Source organism: Panthera tigris, chromosome B4, assembly GCF_018350195.1.
Source record: "Panthera tigris isolate Pti1 chromosome B4, P.tigris_Pti1_mat1.1, whole genome shotgun sequence".
NCBI classification, from domain to species: domain Eukaryota; kingdom Metazoa; phylum Chordata; class Mammalia; order Carnivora; family Felidae; genus Panthera; species Panthera tigris.
The window spans coordinates 73,647,223-73,667,854 of NC_056666.1; the positions used below are offsets into that span (position 1 = coordinate 73,647,223).

Below are 20,632 nucleotides of genomic sequence, written 5' to 3' on the forward strand. Positions count from 1 at the left end.
AATTAGTTAAGGAGCTTGAGACGAAATCATCCTAGATTTCGGGTGGGCCTTGAATCTACTTACTGGTGTCTTCATAAGAGAAAGGAGAGGGAGATTTGGAAGAAGGCTACATGAAGACAGAGGCAGAATTTGGAGTGATAGAGCCACAAGCCAGGAAATGGCTGGTGACATCAGAAACTAGACGCAAGGAAGGATTCTGGCCTATAGCCTTTGGAGGACATGTGGCCTGATGACACCTTAATTTTGTCTATCTTCCAGAACTGTGAAAGGATAAATTCCTCTCATTTTAAGCCCCCAGTTTGTAGTAACTTGTTACAGCGGCCCTAGAAAACTAATACAAAATGTCACATACTGAGATTTTCCTTTACTCGTTCCTTCCTTCCTACCAGCATGGTGGCCACAGCTCAGAGATGTCCTCAAACCAACCCTCTATGGAGAAAGAGGCACAGAATCCGGCTGTGACCCTCCAGCTTTGGAAGAAATAGCTTCTGCTGCCCCAGTCGTGGGAGAGAGCAATGCACTGAGTGATGCTGAGGCTTTGCTCACAAAAGACATCGGTGCCATTTCCACCCCCAGAGAAATGGACAGGAGCTCCAACCTTGCCCAAGAGCTCACACATAGATGACACTTTGAGAAACTTCCAGTAGTTAAGAAAGGAGAATTTCTTCAGAATTCTTTTTCTAGAACTACATTTGAACAAACTAAAATTCTTGGACCACTCTGAGTAGGAAAATGCCCTAGGAGGGCAGTTTGGTGTTGGAGGGGGGACTGCTTGCTGTTCATATGGAGGGCACGCATGCGTATTGGGGTCAGTCAGTGTAGACTGAACATTGTTCACAGGCACTACCAACTTAAAAAAAAAATATTAATGTGTGTAGTTCTTGCTGCATAGTATTAAAAAATCCTGTGGCTCTCAACTAGGAAAGCATATGTTTTCTAAGCCAGTGGCTGTAAAACTGACTCACGTCTGCATCTTAATTGCATTTTACACATTCTGTGCTTAGCTGCCTATTAATTAAGGTACAAGATGAATATGGGTTGAGAGGCTCACAGAATCCTTGTCTGGGAGTTTTCTTTTTAAGGAGTCCTTATCCAGCTCTCCACCAGCCCTGATGTCTGGTTTTCTTTGGCACACTCTGATGCGAAACAGAAAATGCAGCCTTTAGACCGAGATTTAGCACACAGGGAGCTTTTCCCCTTACTCATCCCCAACTGCCTACGCACATGAAGGCTGTGGTGTGGCTACCTCTGCCACAGAGAATGGAAAACAGTGAGGGGAATGTGCCCCTCTCCCAGCTGGGTACCAACTACACAAAGACCAAAACTTTAAGAAAGGTAGATTAGAGGGGTGCCTGGGTGGCTCAGTCAGGTAAGCATCCAACTCTAGATTTCAGCTCAGGTTGTGATCTCACGGTCCAGGAGTTTGAGCCCTGCATCAGGCTCTGCACTGTCAGTGGGGAGCCTGCTTGGGTTTCTCTCTCTCTCTCTCTCTCTCTCTTCTCTCTCTCTCTCTCTTCCTCCCTCTCTCTCTCTCTCTCTCTGCCCCTCCCACATACGCTGTCTCTCTCAAAATAAATAAATACAGTTGGGGCGCCTGGGTGGCTCAGTCAGTTAAGCTTCTGACTCCGACTCAGGTCATGATCTCATGGTTCACGAGTTCCAGCCCCCCGTTCGGCTCTGTGCTGACAGCTCAGAGCCTGAAGCTTGCTTCAGATTCTGTGTCTCCCTCTCTATCTGCCCCTCCCCTGCTCATTCTCTCTCTCTCTTTCTCTCTCTCTCTCCCAAAAATAAATAAAACATTTAAAAATAAATAAAAAAATAAACTTAAAAAAGAGAGAGATTGATTAGAGGGGAGTCATTTACTTTGCACAAGGGGGTCTCTGCAAGCAGTGAACTTCCTGCAATGACTTATAACACCAACTACCCAGAATTGGGCCAGACTTCACAGGTGAAGGGCACAGTCATCTGCAAGACTGCCCTCACTTCAGACACCAGCAAGTTTGATTCCCAGGACCACCCTCACTTCAAATCATCTGGCTATAAGATTCAGGGGTCCGTACGAACTTTGTTAGGTTCCGTAATTCACGAGAATGACTCACAGAACTCAGGAAAGTGCTATACTTACAATTATAATTTTGTGATACCAAAAGGATACAAATCAAAACCAGTCAAAGGGAGAGACATATAGGGTGAGTTCTGGGCGGGTCTCAAACATGAAGCTTCCAATCATCCTCTCTCCGTGGAGTCCTGGACAGCATTGCCTCCTCCTGGCTATGATGTGTGGTAATCCTCAGAGTATTCCGAACCATGGAAGCTCACTGGATCGTTAGTGCACAGAGTTTTTGTTGGGGTTTCATTACGTAGGCATGGCTAAGTGAATCATTGGCAAGACGACTGAACTCAATCTCCAGGCCCCTCGTCTCCTTGGACGTCAGACTAACATCATGGCTCAGAGCCTCAACCCTCTCATCACATGGTTGGTCTTTCTGGCTGGCCAGCCCCCGTGTTGAGTCATCTTCTTAGCGCAAACTATCTAGGGGCCCTCGTGAGTCACTTTATTGTCATAAACTTTTGGTTGTGATCTGAGGACCCACTGTGAATAACAAAGATTCTTCTATTGCTGAAGGAAATTCCAAGGGTTTACAAGTTCCCTCCCGGGAATGAAGAACAAAGGCCAGTCAAATCACTTATTGTATACTCCTATACTTAAAAGATTCATCCCTAAAATGGGAATAGTAATATGTCCTCTGCATGGGAGTGTTATAAGGATTAAATAAAGCAATACGTGTTTCTGGCATAGAGTACTCACTCATTCAGTAACTTTAGCTCTTATTATTTTGCTGAATTTGTGGCCACTAAGCTTCTTGAGAACACATTCAGTGCTAACTCCATTGTAGGTTCCTTGAGGGCAGGGGAAACATCTGATCCATTTTTATATGTTTCACAGTAACTATGTCTCGCACAAAAAGTTTCCAATCCATATTTACTGGTTTATCTAAAAAAAAAAAATCTATCTACCTTGCTTTAAGGCTAATATATTCAAGATTAATATCTATTTGACCTTATTTGACTTAAACATCAGAACTCCTTCTTAAGGGAAATGAGAGGAGCAGCAGAATCCGTATTGAAAACAATTAGAACAACAGGTAACTCCCAGCGTTACTGCAAACAGTTGGTGAAAGCAGACCCAACTTCTTGATGAAAAAATGTTTGTATGCATTTCTGCTCACTCTTTTAAAGCTTTAAAGACATTTTAAAGTTTCAAATACATTTTTCCCAGCACTGAAAAGAGTAAGTCTTCCTTGCATAGGGAACTTGTTACGAAAAAAAGAATTTAAAAGTACTATCCTTTCCTATAACACATGCAAAAAGCAATTGAAAAATATGCTATTTGCAACAGTAACAAAGCTATAAAATATCTAAATAAACTTACCAAGATGCACAAGACCCTTTTAAAGAAAATTCAAAAGTATTACTCAAGAATATATCTGATTGTGGGGCGTCGGGTGGCTCAGTTAAGCGTTCGACTCTTGATTTCGGCTCAGGTCATGATCTCATGGTTCACAGGATCAAGCACAGCGTCAGGCTTTTACACTGACGGTGCTGAGCCTGCTTGGGATTCTCTGATCCTCTCTCTCTGCTCCTCTGTCACTTTGCTCTCTCTCTCTCTCTCTCAAAATAAATAAATGAGCATTAAAAAAAATAATATATCTGATTATGAACAAGAAGATTTAGTGTTTGTAAGCATTCAACTCTCCACAAATTAATCTGTAAATTCAACGTGCTTCTAATGAAAATCCTCAAATTATCTTTTTATGTAACTTGGCAAGATCATGCTAAAATTCACATGAAACAGTAAATGCAAGCAGTAATCGAGGTAATTTTGGAAATGAAGAACAAATTCTGGGACTTTTGATATTTCCAGTATCAAACTTTATTATAAGATACAGCAATTTTTAAGCAATGTGGTATTGGAACAGGAATAAAGTGCCTCTCTGGACTAGAACAGAAATGCCACACATATGGAAATTTCTTTCGTATTTCCAAAAGAAAGCATTTCAAATCAGTGGGAAGGTTCCTTAATAAATAGTATTGTGTTGTGTCACCTGGGTAGCTCAGGAGGTTAAACATCCGACTCTTGATTTCGGCTCATGTCATGATCTCCCCACTCATGAATTCGAGCCCCATATCGGGCTCTGCGCTGACAGCTTGGAGCCTGCCTGGGATTCTTTCTCCCTCTTTCTCTCTGCCCCTCCCCTGCTCACATGCATGCGCACTCTCTCTCTCTATCAAAAAATAAATAAATATTTTTAAAAATAAAATAAATAGCATCAGGTGCACTGGAGATCCATTGGGAAATGAAAAAGATATATTTTCATTTCATGCTAGTTACAAAATAAATTACAACTGGAGTAAAGTCCTAAAGATAAGATCAAAATACATGAAAGTATTCAAAACAAGTAAATGAAAATACTTTCGTGACCTTGGGTAGGTAAGTCCTTGTGGGATACAGAAACAAAAAAATCATTAGAAAGGACTCATACACTTAGCTACTTCCAATATGACAATATAACATCATGACAACATCATGCAGAAAATGAGTTTTAAAAAATGATAGACTAGGAGAAGATACTTTGACATGTGATAGGTAAAAGATTGATTTCTGGAATAGACAAAGAAAAAAATCTCTAAAAATGGGAGGGAGAGCAAATAACCCAGTGTAAAAACAGACAAAAAAAAAAAAAAAAAAAAAGTCCCCAAACATGTGAGCAGGCAACTCACAGAAAGGAACTACAAACGGCATGAAGCACCTCAAAAACAGTGCTCAATTCAATTGGAAATCAAGAAAATGAAAATGAAAACAGTAACGTATCGTTTTTTAACCCATCAGATTGGCTAACATTTAAACATTTGATAATATTAGTGCAGGTAGAGAACGTAAGCAAATATCTATTCTGATCACCAGCTAACAGAATCCACAATGGTACCTATGTTATATCCCAGCAAATCTGTTTTTCAGTATCTTCCCTAAAGAAACTTTGCACATCTGATGGAAAAGGCATGTTGAAGACACGTAAGAGTGAAAGTGGAAACACCCCATGTGTCTTCCCATCAGGAGCTGAATGGTCACATAACCTACGCACGTACTCATTATGGTACATTCCGGATTAGTTCAAAAATAATAACTGACATTTATGTGTGTGATGTGGGGTATACGTTATACAAGAGAGAGAGTTGCACATACTCACATGGAAATATCTCAAAGGCACATTGTTGATGGAAAAATTTGCGGAACGACACATGCAGAATGTTATCATTCGTATTAAAACAAGCATACTCACTAACACAATAACATACATTTTCTATGAGTAACAAATGCTTGTAAACACAAGTAAAAATATGTAAGAATACACAGAAAAGTCTTCCTGTACAGAGGGCACTAGCATTTGGGTGGCAAGCAGAAATAATTTAGCCTGTGACATTTTAATTCTCACAAGGTGGAGGGACTTATGTTTTACTTCTGTGATGCAATCGTATCTCCGCATCGTGTTTAACATACTCCATAAGAGCCGGTGTATCTAGCGTTCTATTTTAGGAAGACAGAATGCCAGAAAATTTTTTAATGCCTATTTTTCTCCTTAGCCTCAGTTCACTTGAATAATTCTCTCTCATGATGTGATCCCAGTGGATTTATCCTGAGAGATAGTCTTGAGGAAGAGGAAAATATTTTCTGTATCTCAAGAGGCTTCAGCAGAAGAATCATGGTTTTGTCATCTTCTCCCAGGCTTATATCCATACCTCAAATATTTTATAGTTGTCTTCAGAACATTGTGTATTTTAAGAATGTAACAAATATTCCCTCCCCCCCCCAAAAAAAAATAAATTAATGAAAGCCACTGACCAGTCTGTTTCTCATCTAGACCTAGGTGAAATCTTTGCTGATGATCCAGAAACGGAGGCCCTTCTGGACAGAATATAATACGTCTATTAGTTTCATTTTCTATCCCATCTATTTATTTTTCTGCTTTTGTCATTGTAGACAGCTATCTTGAATCATAGAGAAACTGTTATTTTTTACATATTTGAAAAAGACAGGGATATAAGGGACCTCTACTCACACTTTTGGAATAAAACAAACCCACAAATTTAGGCATAACACTGGGAAGGGGGTGGGAAATGGTTCCGTTATTTGGTGAAATGATGCTTTAAGTAGGAAGCACCATGTAAAACTGAACTGACAGGTGATATGAAAATGAGAAGAAGCAGGAAAGCAAGGCATGAATCATCCCAAGGTCATTTATCTCCAGGGGACAGGCTGCACATATCTCTGGGCTCCTGCCCCTTAAAGGGGAGTCCCAGAGGGTGACGGGTCAGCCACCAGGAAACAGCATTACAAGCACCGAGCAGTGCCCACTGGCCCTCTGGAGCAATGGGCCTGTTGTCCTCCCTCTACACAGAGCCACAGAATTTCCCAGGACCCTGATTCTTTGAGTCCTAACGAATAGGGCTATGATTATTCTTCCCAGTCCATTTCATCCTCGCAGGCTTCACAGCCAGCTTGGTGTCTGTTACCTACAATGTTCTTCCACAGGCCCAGGAATGGATGGATGGCTGGACCCCACCCCCCTGCCCCAGGGCTGCAGATCTGTGCACAACCAAGTGTCAAAATGGAGGCAAGAAGAAATATATACATCTATATATCTATATATCTATAGATATAGATATAGAGATAGATATAGATATAGATATAGATAGGCAAAAACCAGAAGTGACTATAGCAGAAAGACTCCTTCAACTAAATTGAGTATTCACAATGCACCAAACATGCCTTGAGGTACACATCTTTCAAGCCTCAGCTCCTGCCACAGTTACCCCTATCTATACCCCACACCCTTGGCTAAAGCTGGCATCACCAGTTGATTGCAACACTCTTTCCAGTGTCAAAGCATCCGTTGCCCCAACTAACACATGCTAGGACAATTCCCCTGCCCGAATGCCCTGTCCCAGCTACCTCTGCCTGCTTCGCTGCTTAACTCTGCCATTATTCTATCTCCTGTTGAAAAATCCAAACAACCCCCAAGAAGAATGACACTGAGCTGCTGTTGACCCTTAGTGAGTTTTGTAGCCTCGAAGGAGCGGATCTGGAGGAAGGCAGATGGAGAAGCTCTCCCTCCTGGTAGAATCTGAGAGGTCCAAGCCTGCCAGAGCCTGTAAAGGACAGCTAAGTGGTCAAGGTACAGAGGGCAGACTGGATGATGCCAGATCAAGCAAAGGGAAGGAGCAAGGAAGGGAACGGAGAAAGGCAAGGAGGAGAGTACTGAAGAAGACATCACAGTTGGCCAAGATCAGCCCTGGAAAACAGCTGAGAAGGATCCTCCCATGAGGAAGGGAGTTTCAGAAGGTTATGTCAAAGAGGAACCACAGAGCTTTGGAGTCAGAGTGCTGGGTTCAGTCCCTACTCATCTCTTACTGACTCAGTGACCTGTAGACTGTCACCATGTAAAAAAAATAAATAATGCCCCCTGGGAGCAGTGAGAAAGATAGAAGGGTACCTGAGAGCAGGTCTCACACACAGCAAAATCATTGTCATTACTGATGCTTCGGGTAATTCCTGCTATGGAAAGATAAGGAGATTTCTGAGGGTCTCTTCCAAGGACAGATCCAGCAGAAATACACCTTCCCAAATTCCCAAATAGCTTCTCATTTGTGGCCCAGTGGACTTGACTATTTTAAGTCAGCTCCTCCTAGATAATCTTTTTAACCAGTAGCACGTTGTCAGACTTTAAACATTATGTTATGAGAGCTTTTTTCAATCAGTACTCAGAGAATGTTTATTAATAGCAACACACATTCTTTGTAAGTTTTAAAAAGGGCATTCCAGGGCACCTGGGTGGCTCAGTCAGTTGAGCAGCCGACTTCAGCTCAGGTCATGATCTCACGGCTCGTGAGGGCTGGTTCGTGAGTTCCAGCCCTCGCAGTTTGTGGGTTCGAGCCCTTCATTGGACTCTGTGCTGACACCTCAGAGCCTGGAGCCTGCTTCGGATTCTGTGTTTCCCTCTCTCTCGCACTCTCTGCCCCTCCCCCACTCGTGTGTGCTCTCTCTTGTTCTCGCTCTCTCTCTCTCTCTCTCAAAAATAAATAAACATGAAAAAAATAAAATAAAATAATAAAATAAAATAAAATAAAATAAAATAAAAGGGACATTCTGATCTTAAGTATAAAGAGTGGTTTAACCAAGGACTGTTCTCTATTCCAGTTTCTGAGAAAACATCATATTTTCACCATATTTCACATATTAGGCCAGGATTGTCTCATCTTTCAGTACATTTCTGTGAACAAGGGACAATAAAGGTCATAGAGAGACAGTTACAGAGTGCTATTTGTGATAATAAAAGATTAATGATGGCTAGATATACAACTGTAGTTGCTAAAGAGTCTTTGAAAAAGACAGGGCAGAGAAAAGAGAGAGAAGAACACAGGAAGCACTGTAAGGGCAGAGAGAATTTGTTGAGGATAGAGTGTTTACTTCTTTCTAATTTGGATGCAAACGAATAGTTATGAGGCCTTTGGGGACCACTGACTTGGTGGTTTTGAACTTGCTGTGTTGGGTTGGTCCATATTTGTCACATAAAGTGACTGTAATGTTGAGATGCATGGATTCTTATAGCAACATCCTCATATACATTAATCCTTATCTCACAATGATCTCATGAGGCCCATTTTACAGCGAAGGAAACTGAGGCTCCGAAAATCTAAATGACTTGATAAGAGAATGTAAATGCTTGTCTGTTTTAGAACACTACATAAGCTCGACAAAATGACTCAAGGATGCAGCTTGTCATGTAATAGAGTTGTTAGGCTGGCATCGAGCAGTCAAAGGTGCCTAAAGATATTTCCATGATGCTTTGCTATAAGGCAGAACCTCATAACAAAAGCACTAACGAAGTACAATCGTTGTTACCCTTTAGGCTTTGCCATCACTTTTCCCTATTGTGTCTACATTTCTGAAGAACTGATTTAGCAAAAAAAAAACAAAAAAAACAAAAAAAAACAAAAAAACAAAAAAACAAAACCCAAACAAACAAAGAAACAAAACCCAGTATAACACTTTACAACACACAGAGTACTTTAAATATGTGAATTCATTTAGTTGGCTTAGTAAACTGAGTTGTAAGTGAATTCTATAGTGTTAAAGTCTGTGTTCGCATGGATCTGTAAACCTCTTTAATCCTATGCTTTGGATCCTATAGCTATAACTCTTCTGGAACAGAAGGGGCCATTTTCTCTGATATCCCGATATTTACCAAAGCTTCATTATTGTGAAGATACATCATTTCCTGCTATGGCTGAAATTCTACACATAGAGACAAAAAAAAAAAAAAAGGAAATAATTTAAAATAGTAGAAAGTGGAAAATGATGGTATCCAACATGAAAGTAGCCTAATGATTATACCTTTTCTTTCTAGCTTCCAGGCCTACGAATTATAGTTAAAATAAAAGCGAAGCTATCACGTATCATTATCCAAAGTAGGATACTAAAATACAAACCAGTCTTTGCAGGGTGTTTGTTTAAGCCCTCTGTTTGGGAGGCAGCATAGCACCTTTAGAGTGTAGATCTTGGTTAAGAATCCAAACTGCCTGGATTTGAATTCCAGCTTCACCACTTTCCTAGTTCAATAATCTCCTGAGCTAGTTAGTTCAGTTAGTTCAGTGCTTTAAATCCATTTCTTCATCCTTAACACAGACATCAGAGCATTGCCCCCTTCATAGAATAACAGAGAGAATTAAGTAAGACCATCTATGAAGAGCTCTCAGCTTAGTGCCTGGACCATGTTAGCTCTGTTGACGTTGTTGTCTGCTGCTGAAGTATTGGGGCAACCAAAAAGAAATATTTGTGGAGAAAAGAACCATATCAGCTGCATTCTGTTCTTTTCTTCCATGGTGTAGGGCTTTTATCTCTACTCTGTCCTCTAGGAAGAGAGGAAAGAAGCTGTTCCTGCCTCTCTGTGATAGAATTTAGAAGTAATGAACTTGCCTAAGTCATGGGTTTCTTTTGCAGTTTGTTTGTGTGTTCATTTGTTTGTTTTCCTTAGATTCAGCTATAGATAATAACTTAATTCTTAGGCTGCTCTATAGAAGTTGTGTGCACTCTTTTTTTTTTAATGTTTATTTATTTATTTTGAGATTGGGAGAGAGAGAGAGAGAAAGAGAGAGAGAGAGAATCCCAAGCAGGACCCACACTGTCAGCACAGAGCCTGATGTGGGGCTCAAACTCACAAACTGTCAGATCATGACCTGAGCCAAAACCAAGAGTCAGACGCTCAACTGACTGAGCCACCCAGGTGCCCCTTGTGTGCACTCTTTTTCAAAGCACAGCTGACTTCTACAAATATGCATGAAAAGGAGATGTTTTAATCTCTTGATTTTGTTATATATGAAATCAACTTTGTATTCTATACAAAATCAGTTTGATTTTGCAGTGTAACAAAACATCCCAAACTTAGAGACTAAAAATGATTATTTATTAGTTCATAACTCCGTAGATCACTCATTTGGACTAGACTTCCTCTGCTAATTTTACTGAGGAGCACACATGCCATTGCAGTCAACTGGTAGACCGGCCAGGGACTGATTGGTGCTGCATGGCTCACTTGTATGTCTGGTGTTTGGCTGGGGCCATAGAGTAACTGGGTCACATATCTCCAGTGTCTTTCAGGCTCCTCTGGGCTTTTTTTTTTATTAGGCAGCTTGGTTCCAAAAACAACAAGACAGAGAACAAGTCCCAGTGAACAAACACTTGCCAAACTTTTGTTTATGCCATGCTTGCTAATGTCCCTTGGCCAAAACAAACCCTATGGCCAAACCAAAATTCCAAGGGGAGAGAAATAGACTCTACTTCTTTATGGGATGAACTGCAAGCTAATATTGCCATTCTGTCCCTACTATTGAAATATAATCCTCCTTAGAGAAAGTGAAAGCCACCTTGTTGCAGAGAGCATGAAACGTACAAAGTGATGGAGAGACTAAGATTCTTATCTCTAGTTTCTGACCACATTGAAAAGACAAGCAGAGTATCTAGGGTAAGGGTGGGGGTGCAATCAGTTAATATTTGTGCACATGGCATCCATCAAGCTCATGTACTACCTACAGTTTAATGTTGGGGGAGGGGCCACGTTCAATTCACAAAGTCATAGTCCCTTCACTCAAAGACACTGTAGTCCATTGATTCCAGAGACACAAAGTCTGCACTACAAGGTAGTTTGTGATAGCATTTTGGAAATGGTGCAGCTAAGAGTTACTGGAGTTCTCTAAAGACAGAGATCACAGTAGTGTATGTGTTTAGGGGGTGGGAAAACTCCTTGGGGGGAACTGAGGCTTAAGCAGAGTTAAAGAAATGGTAGGATTTGCCAATAAAAAAGTAGTACGTTCCAAGGGAATGAATGTCAAGGTCAAGGGTGTTACCGTGGGCATGAGTTCTGCATGTTTGGAAACAGTGAGAAGACCCTACAGGGCTCAGAGAGATGATAAAGGGAATTGTGTTTGTGACACAGGGTAGATCAATTGTTTTCCATGCCTAAATTACACCCAGCACTGAAATTGAAAATTTCAAGTCTCTAAAGGCCAGATTACTCTTCCTAAAATACCGTTCCCATCCCATCCCTCTTTTCCACATTGAAAACCTTTGATGGCCACCTTTGGTACCTAGGGTAGAGTTGCACTGTGGAGCTTAGTGCTAAATGTGCTTTAGTGATAGGCCTCAAATCACAGTGCCAGTCATCTCTCTCACCACTCCCCTCTTCCATTTCCAAAATTTCTCAGGAGCGGTAGCCAATGAAAGTTAAGTGTGGAATCTCTCTTACTCAGTTAAAAAAAAATGAACGCCTTTCTGACTGTCAGACATAATGTTGGGTTTTGATTAGTAACAATAGTGAGTTTTGGTCTCTTAGAAGCAGAATTTGGAATGAAATTACAAATGTTCTTTGAGCAAATAATCACAAGAATCTCTACCAAGTTAGATATATGATATAGTTATAGATGATATAGCTATAGATAGATATAGCTACGTATAGATATATGTATATCTATTCTATACATATATACATTCTATATGTAGATATATCTAGATATATACAGATGGTTGTCTTTCACTGTCCCAGAGACACATCTTGGAGTCAAATACAAGCTTGTGAACTAATCCAAGTCTTTAGCCTGTGAGTAGCAGGATGTATCCCTTTCATCATATAATACAGCAGCAACAGCAACAAAGAGGTTTTATCAGCAAATACTTTCTCAATCAAGCAGCCTAGCAAAGAAATGTTTTTAATATTCAACGTTGTGAGATGTTTCTGGATGGGCTGTGCTCACCTTTTAAAAATAACAAAAACATCTTGGGCCAAGAACCAAGACAAAGTTCAATAAATCAGCCTCTTGATTTGTCTAGGAGTTTGAGTTTGGCAGTGGGTTTTTTTTTTTTTTTCCTGTAAGACTTATTAAAATAGTGTGATTCATTTTTGAGAACTTCTCAAAATTCTTGAATGGGAGACACTTTGTGCATGAAAGGGCGGGCCTACGCCAACCGACTCCATCTTGTTCTGTGTCCTTCACCTAGACCACGCCTCCTCCCCTTGAGTAACCTCCCGCTCAGCCGTTCAAACTTCCTGATCAAAACACGCCCAGCGACCCGCGTAACAGGACTCCGACCCTTCCCCAGCCAATCAGCTGAGGCCACAGCCATTACCTCACCAACTGCCCCTAGACCCCTATAAAACCTTTGTGCTTTTGAAACTCACTCTCTCTCCCCGGGATCTCACTGCTGCATCGGTGCAGGTAGGGGATTGAGCTCGAGCTAGCTTGAATAAAGGCTCTTTTGCTTTTGCATCGGACTCGGCTCCCTGGTGGTCTTTGGGGATCACGAATTCTGGGCATAACATGCATAAATCTAAATCCCCTTACTGTTTCTGAACAAAACGAGTCGGCACAAATCAAGGACCAGTTCCTAAGACTAGACAGCTCTAAGCCTCCACACATGCTTGCAGAATGTGTTCGTCTCCTTTCTGGAATCAACTGACTGCCATGTCTTGAGCAAAGAGACTATGACTTACATGAATTGAACACAACCCTCTCTAAATAGTGTGGAGCCACAGGGTCCTAGGAAGCTGTGTGCATACAATCCAATTACTGCTCTTTTAACATAAAAATCCCATCTATTCCTTGCAGTTTATTCTAGACTTCCTAGGAAATTGGATTCACTGCTTCTAAAAGGAAAAAAAGATTTGGCAACCAGTCCTTTGGAAAGGTTTGGCTACACTCAGTATTGTGTGTTTTAGGCCCCAATTTGGAAGCTGGAAGGCCATTAGTGTGGGTTTCTCTCAGCTGGGACACAACAGGCAAACTCAATCTCCAGAGTGCTCGCTGTTTAATAGGAAGCTTCAAATAATTACACCAAAAGCATTGCCCTAGGGAGCTTCATTCCATGTAACCCGTTCTGAAAGTGTTTTTCTTTTTGCTTAAATGGGATTCCACTTAAGAGTTCTTTGCTCCACTGGCTAATTTCACCAACATTTACCCCTTTTGCTGTGAACCTTTGATGTTGGGTGGTTTGTTTAAACCAAATACTGAACAAATATTTCAACATAATATTTGTTCTTCCTCTCTGATATGGTAGGATATGTATGATAACATGTTTTTTAAATTTTTGTTCATTTGTTTGTATGCAGAAAGAAGGAGAGTCTTGGAAAAGGGCAAACAAGACCTTAAGAATGTCTTATATTGAACTCTGTCTACAGTGTTCAAGACTTGATATTAATTCCTAAGTGTATGTATTTATTTCATACTACAGCCATGCATAGATGAGTTTTAAGTGATTCATCCTGTACTTAAAAGTTTTTTGGGTTTTGTTTGCTATGTTTCGGTTTGATTTTCCCACACATGAGCCAAGCCAGGTCCAATTATGCAAATTAAAAATAATGGTGCAGGTACCCCAATGTTTACAGCAGCACTATCGATAATAGCCAAAGTATGGAAAAAGCCCAAATGTCCATCGATGGATGACTGGATAAAGAAAATGTGGTATATATATAATGGAGTATTACTCGGCAATCAAAGAGAATGAAATCTTGCCATTTGCAGCTACGTGGATGGAACTAAAGGGTATTATGCTAAGTGAAATTAGTCAGAAAAAAACAAGTATCATATGACTTCACTCATATGAGGAATTTAAGATACAAAACAGATGAACATAAGGAAAGGGAAGCAAAAATAATATAAAAACAAGGAGGGGGACAAAACACAAAAGACTCTTCAATATGGAGAACAACAGAGGGTTACTGGAGGGGTCCTGGGAGGGGGGATGGACTAAAGGGGTAAGGGGCATTAAGGAATCTGCTCCTGAAATCATTGTTGCACTAGATGCTAACCAACTTGGATGTAAATTTTAAAAATAATAATTAATTAATTAATTAATTAATGGTGCAAGTGAATTATAGATAACTGTCCAGCAGAAACACAAATCTATGTATCAGATACAAAGTGGTAAAGAAAATGTTACCTCTATGTTTGTCATAACTGTTCTTTTTTTTTTTCCATGAACTCCTATTCCATTGAATAGCAAAAGAATAACATAGCACAGTCTGACAAATTCAGTTCTAGCTAATACTTTAAGCATAATCTCTTAAGGAAACTTCATATCATCAGGATAAATGCTCAGAACTTCAGATTTTCTTCTCCTCCCTGGCTGTTCTTCCAGATAAACACCTGGAAGTTTAAGAAAGGGATTTCTGTATCCTCATGATGATTGGGAGAAGGGGACTTGACTTATTCCTGGTTCTTGGTCTCCTGCTTCCTCTGTTCTCCACAGTGATGTCCCCTTGTCCACCTGGTTTCTGGGTAAGGTAGGGGCAAATGAAAGCATTTAGAATTTTCCAAAAGCCAGAGGAGAAAGAGGCTTCAATCCTCTCCTCTCTTGTTACAAGCATTTCTGTGAGAAGCCTAATGTTGGTGAATCCTTTCTTTCTCCCTTTGACATGGGTGTAAATTTTTGCCAGTTTACAACCTCAAGGTCCTGGGAACCATCCCTTTTGGAACATGAACATCAAAGAACATGGCCCTGTTATCCCCCTGCGATGCTGGGAGTTAGCCTAGGCACTCTGCTCCGAGCTGGAGCCACCTTTTCGTTCACAGAGATACACAGAACCTGAAACAAAGGTGATTTCAAGGAACTAGACAAAAGCACTAAACGTGCGTGAATTGAAGGCGTGGACATTCATTTCTGTAAAATGAAGACTGTTGTCTTTGAACAAGAAAGTTGTGTAAGTAATTGAGAGCGTGTCCAATGATAGGCTTTCTCCCCAACGCCTCAAAATAAGGAAAAAGAAGGGTGGTGGGCAGAAGTGTCTTCCATTTGCTTGCTTATGTTATTTACTATTATTCCTTATAGGGCAATGATGGCATTAGTAGATATTTGACTTAAAGCCTCAGGGTAATATTCAGGTACAATATGCTAAGTCGACATAATTTGGAAGACTAAGCTTTCATGCAGGTTGTGGTTGGATGTCTATGCCAACACAGGTCTACTGAACCACTCTTCTTGATTTCGTTAGAGAAAACGAATCATAACGAATTCCATAAATGTAATGTATCCACACTTTCACAGTTTATCTCATGTCAAAACCAGTTTTGTTTCATTTAAAAAAATCTGACCAGATGATCTAGCCAAGGAGAAAGAGCCTAGCTTCGAGTTCACAATGTGAAAGCAAAGGGGAAACGATGTAATTCCTGTTTAATTATCACACTCAGGACCTCTGAAGGGTTTATTGGTTTCAAGAGAGCACCACTGGGCTGTTTGTGCCCCCAGGTTTTGTAAGCTGTCCTTGAACACCAAAATGGTCAGCTGGTCAGTTGTGATCAGCAGTTTCCGTTCTCCAACAAACAGCTTCCTTGCCCTTCTATGGCTCCTTTCATCCAGAGTAAGGTGTTGACAAGTCCCTCCTAGGAAGCGTTCTGTCTCCTTTCTCCATACAAATCTGAATCGGTTTGTCCTCTGCATGCCTTACATCCAAGTATCCACTTTGATCACAGATATACTGAACTGCACCATCCAAGTATAGATGTTCTTTATAAAGTATCTTAATCCTTGCCTCAAACAAGATACAACTCCTGTTTCCATGTGCAAGTGTTTCTTGCATTCATCTGTTATTTCCTAATAACATCCTCTAATGTTCCTAGAGGAACATTTTCTTCATACTTTGGTAGTTTATCTCTGCACATGGTTATTATGTCAATCCGGGAATAGCTTCTCCCTTTTCAGTTCCCCCTAATTTTGGATCATTCTCACACATGTCACACCCAGTTTCCACTAAAAGACACCAAGTCAACCCAGTTACTCGAAGCTGACTGGGCTCCTGATTCTCATTGATAAGTTTTCTCTAGTCTGAGAAATTGGCCATATTCCAGGATTCATGATTCTGTGGAACAGGTGGCCTCCCTCCCCTAGAGAAATCCCACATGTCCCAGGTGACATGGCTCCAGCCTCTGTTGTAAGCCCCATCCTTTTGCTTTTAACCTATTTTCTTTGCATTAAAAGTGGTTCTTGTAGGCAGCATATGGTCAGCTCTTGCTTTTTTTCTTATCCAATCTGACAACCAAGGTCTTTTTTTTTTTTTTTTTTTTTTTAGAGAAAGAGAGGGAATGAGAGAGAGAGCACACATGAGCAGGGGTGGGGCAGAGGGAGAGGGAGAGAGAGAATCTAAAGCAGGCTCCATGCTCTCAGCACAGAGCCAGACGCATGACATCGTGACCTGAACCAAAATCAAGTGTCGGATGCACAACCAACTGAGCCGACCAGGCACCCCAATAATCACTATTCATTTTTCTATTCGTTCCATAGGTTCTCCATTCGTTTTCCTTTTCTCCTCTTCTGCCTTCTTTTGGATTGAGTATTTTTTATGATATCATTTTATCTACTTTGTTGCTACATTAGCTATCACTTTGTGCGGTTATCTTTAGTGTTGCATTACAGTTTATATATTTGTAAGGCAATGCAGCCTCTCTTCTAGTAATATTATGCCACTCGTATTTCCATTTCTCCTTCCTTTCTTTGTGCTATCGTAGCCACACATTTCATGTCGCCGTATGTTATAAACCCCACAATACACTGCTAATAGTCTGTATTAAAAAGTCAATTATCTTGGGGCACCTGGGTGACTCAGTTGGTTAAGCGCCCGACTTCAGCTCAGGTCATGATCTCGCAGTTTGTGAGTTCGAGCCCCGCATCTGGCTCTGTGCTGACAGCTCGGAGCCTGCAGCCTGCTTCGGATTCTGTGTCTCCCCCTCTCTCTGCCCCTCTCCTGCTCATGCTCTGTCTCTCTCTGTCTCTCAATAATAAATAAACATCTAAAAAACATTTAAGTCACTTATCTTTTTTTTTTAATGTATTTATTTTGAGAGAGAGAGAGTGAGCAGGGGAGGGGCAGAGAGAGAGAGGGACACAGAGAATCCCAAACAGGCTCTGCGCTCGAATGTGGAGTTCGAATTCACGAACTATGAGATCATGACCTGGGCTGAAACCAAGATGGGGCACTCAACCGACTGAGCCACCCAGGCGCCCTTCAATTATCTTTAAAGAGATTGTTAACACAAGAAAAAGTATTTATATTTATCCATGTGGTTGCCATTTCTGTGCTCTTCAGCCCTTTGGTTGATCCAGATTTCCATCTGATACCCTTTTTCTTCTGCCTAAAGGACTTCCTTTAACATTTCTTATAGGCAGGTCTGCAGGTGGTGAATTCTCTCAGCTCCTGTATGTCTCCATCTTTTAAAATTGAGGGTGAAGGTAGATTTGAATCTCAGGTTGAAAGCTTGTTGTTTTTTTTTTTCTTTTACTGCCATGCCCATCTTTGTTCTTTTGTACTTCATGTGTCTTTTATCTCTGCTACTTTTAAGATGTTCTCGGGGCGCCTGGGTGGCTCAGTCGGTTAAGCGGCCGACTTCAGCTCAGGTCACGATCTCGCGGTCCGTGAGTTCGAGCCCCGCGTCGGGCTCTGTGCTGACAGCTCAGAGCCTGGAGCCTGTTTCAGATTCTGTGTCTCCCTCTCTCTGACCCTCCCTTGTTCATGCTCTGTCTCTCCCTGTCTCAAAAATAAATTAAAAAAAGTTAAAAAAAAAAATTTAAGATGTTCTCTGCACCACTGTTTATAAGCCAATTGATTACAACGTACCTCAGTGTAATTTTCTTGATATTTCTTATGCATGGGGTTGGTTGAGCTTCTTGGGTTCATGGGTTACAGTTTTCACTGAATGGGAGGACTTTTGTCTCATTTTTTAAAATCATGTTTCTGCCCCCCCCTTTTGAAGACTCCAGTGGTTACCTAATGGTATATTAGGCCATTTGGAGTCTTTCCACAGCTCAGTGACACTCTGTTCACTTCCTTTTCAATCTTTTTTTCTCTCTGTGTATAATTTTGAATAGTTTCTATCTATGTTGTCAAGTCACTAATCTTTTCTCCTACCCCAGGGATACTTTTCTTTTCACATATTATAGTTTTCATCTCTAGAAGTTCAATTTGAACCTTCTTTATGCTTTCACTGACTGTATTAAATCTTTCCTCTAAGCTTCTTGGACATGTAGGATACAGTAATAACAACTGCTTTATTGTCTTTGTCTGCTAGTTCTATATCAGTTCTAGGTTGGTTTCAATAAATAGATTTTCTTCTCATCCTGGGTTGTATTTTCCTTCTTCTTTTGAATGTTGGCAAGTTTTAATTAGATGCTAAATGCTGTGAATTTAATCTTTCAGGGTGTTGGATATGTTCATATTTCTATAAAAATTCTTCCACTTTGCTTTGAGACAGAACTAAAGTAGCTGGAAATAATTTGGGCATCTCGGGCCTCACTTTTAAGCTCTCTTAAGTGGGACCGCAAAGCAGAATGTTAATGTCGCCCCACTACTGAGATAAAAATCTTCTGAGTGCTCAACCTGAGGCCCCAGGCATTATGAGGTCTTCCACTCGGGCTGATGCGAGGGAGAGCTAGTCCCTCGCGTTGTGTCAGCTCCAGAAATTCATTTAATCCATTCATTTGGTTGTTTCCCTTGGGTTGTTTCCTCAAACCTGTGCACTGATCAGTCATCAGCTGAGTACTTAACAGGGACCTTTTGCAGATCTCCAGAGTGCATTCTCTCTCCCTCTCTCTCTCTCTCTCTCTCCCTTTCTCTCTGTAGTTATTTCCTCTTTAGTACTCTGCCCCATGAACTCCAGCAGCACAGTGTTATGCGCCCAGCAATGTCTCCTCAACTCGGGGAGTCCACCTGGCTCTGCCTGGGGCCCCCCTCCTAGTGTTACAGACCAGAAACTCTCTCCAGGCAGTAATATGGGGCAATCACAGGCTCACGTCATGCATTTTCTATGTCTCAGGGATCCCTGCCCTTCACTGTCTGACGTCCAATGTCTCAAAAACTGTAGTTTCATATCTTTTGTTTGGTTGTTTAGTTGTTTCAGGTGGGAGGGTAAATCTGTCCCTGTTCTCCATCTTGGCCAGTTGTGGACGTCTTGATGTCCTTGGTTTTTTTTGTGGTTTTTTTTTCAACTTTTATTTATTTTTCAGAGAGAGACAGAGACAGAGCATGAGTGGGGGAGGGGTAGAGAGAGAGGGTGACACAAAATACAAAACAGCTCCAGGCTCTGAGCTGTCAGCACAGAGCCCGCCGTGGGGCTCGAACTCACAAACCAGGAGATCACGACCAGAGCCAAAGCCAAATGCTCAACCAACAGAGCCACCCAGGTGTTCCTTGATGTCCTTATTAATAGTTCCCCACTTTCATCCTCAAAAGTAGCTTGCTTTGCACAATATACGACATCATCACTCTACTTACAGATAATAGCTAACACCATCGCAAACCGGTTTGCTGTAAATGTATTCTCTTTTTATAACACTTTCCCCAACATTCAGACAAAAGGCTTTCCTAAAGTAGAACCTTTCCATTAAAGTGAGATAGGCACATCCTTCTCAGACCTGCCGAATTATGAATGTAAAATAGAATGAAAATATGGCATTCTGAGGATTATTTTTATCTCAAATGTTTAATTTTTCTCCAAAGCCCTACAGGGAAATGAAAGTTGTCCTTGAACCGCATTCTTATCCGGAAGGGCAACCAGTTCAGAGACTGTGGAAGGGCAAAAACTTCAGAGTCGATGTCAAGGACAATGCTTAATATCTTTCATTGCCCTGAGTATCAAAAGTGTTCAGAGAAGTTTGGTTAACCTGGGTTAGTAGATAAGAAAATGTGATCAACCAGACCGCACAATTCTTCAGGCAATGTGATGACGCTCCTAATTCAACTTGACCTCTGGAATAAGTATAACTAGAAGTATTGGGGGGAAAAAAAAAAAAGGACACAGGTTCCTTCCAGCCTCAACTAGGGAAGAGAAGGCCTTGTGGGAAAACTAATCAGGCCTTTACAAGTTATAATTTTGAAGCTTTAACTTAGTTTCCAAGGAGCTTACAAAGCAGCCATTAAGAAGTGAATAGCTCAGTAATGGCTTCGTCTCTTACTCCAGGCGGGTCTCAAGTGCACAAGTTGAGATTTGAGGTGCAGATAAGAAACATGTACTAAAATGGTCGTGCATAATAATGTAC

At 41.0% G+C, this 20,632-nt stretch overlaps 1 long non-coding RNA gene across 2 annotated transcripts in view; it reads right to left on the bottom strand.

The window, feature by feature from the left end:
- The window catches only part of LOC122240096, a 37,323-nt gene that overhangs the window by 14,971 nt on the left and 1,720 nt on the right, over nt 1-20,632 (bottom strand). The gene's annotated exons all lie outside the window — the stretch shown is intronic.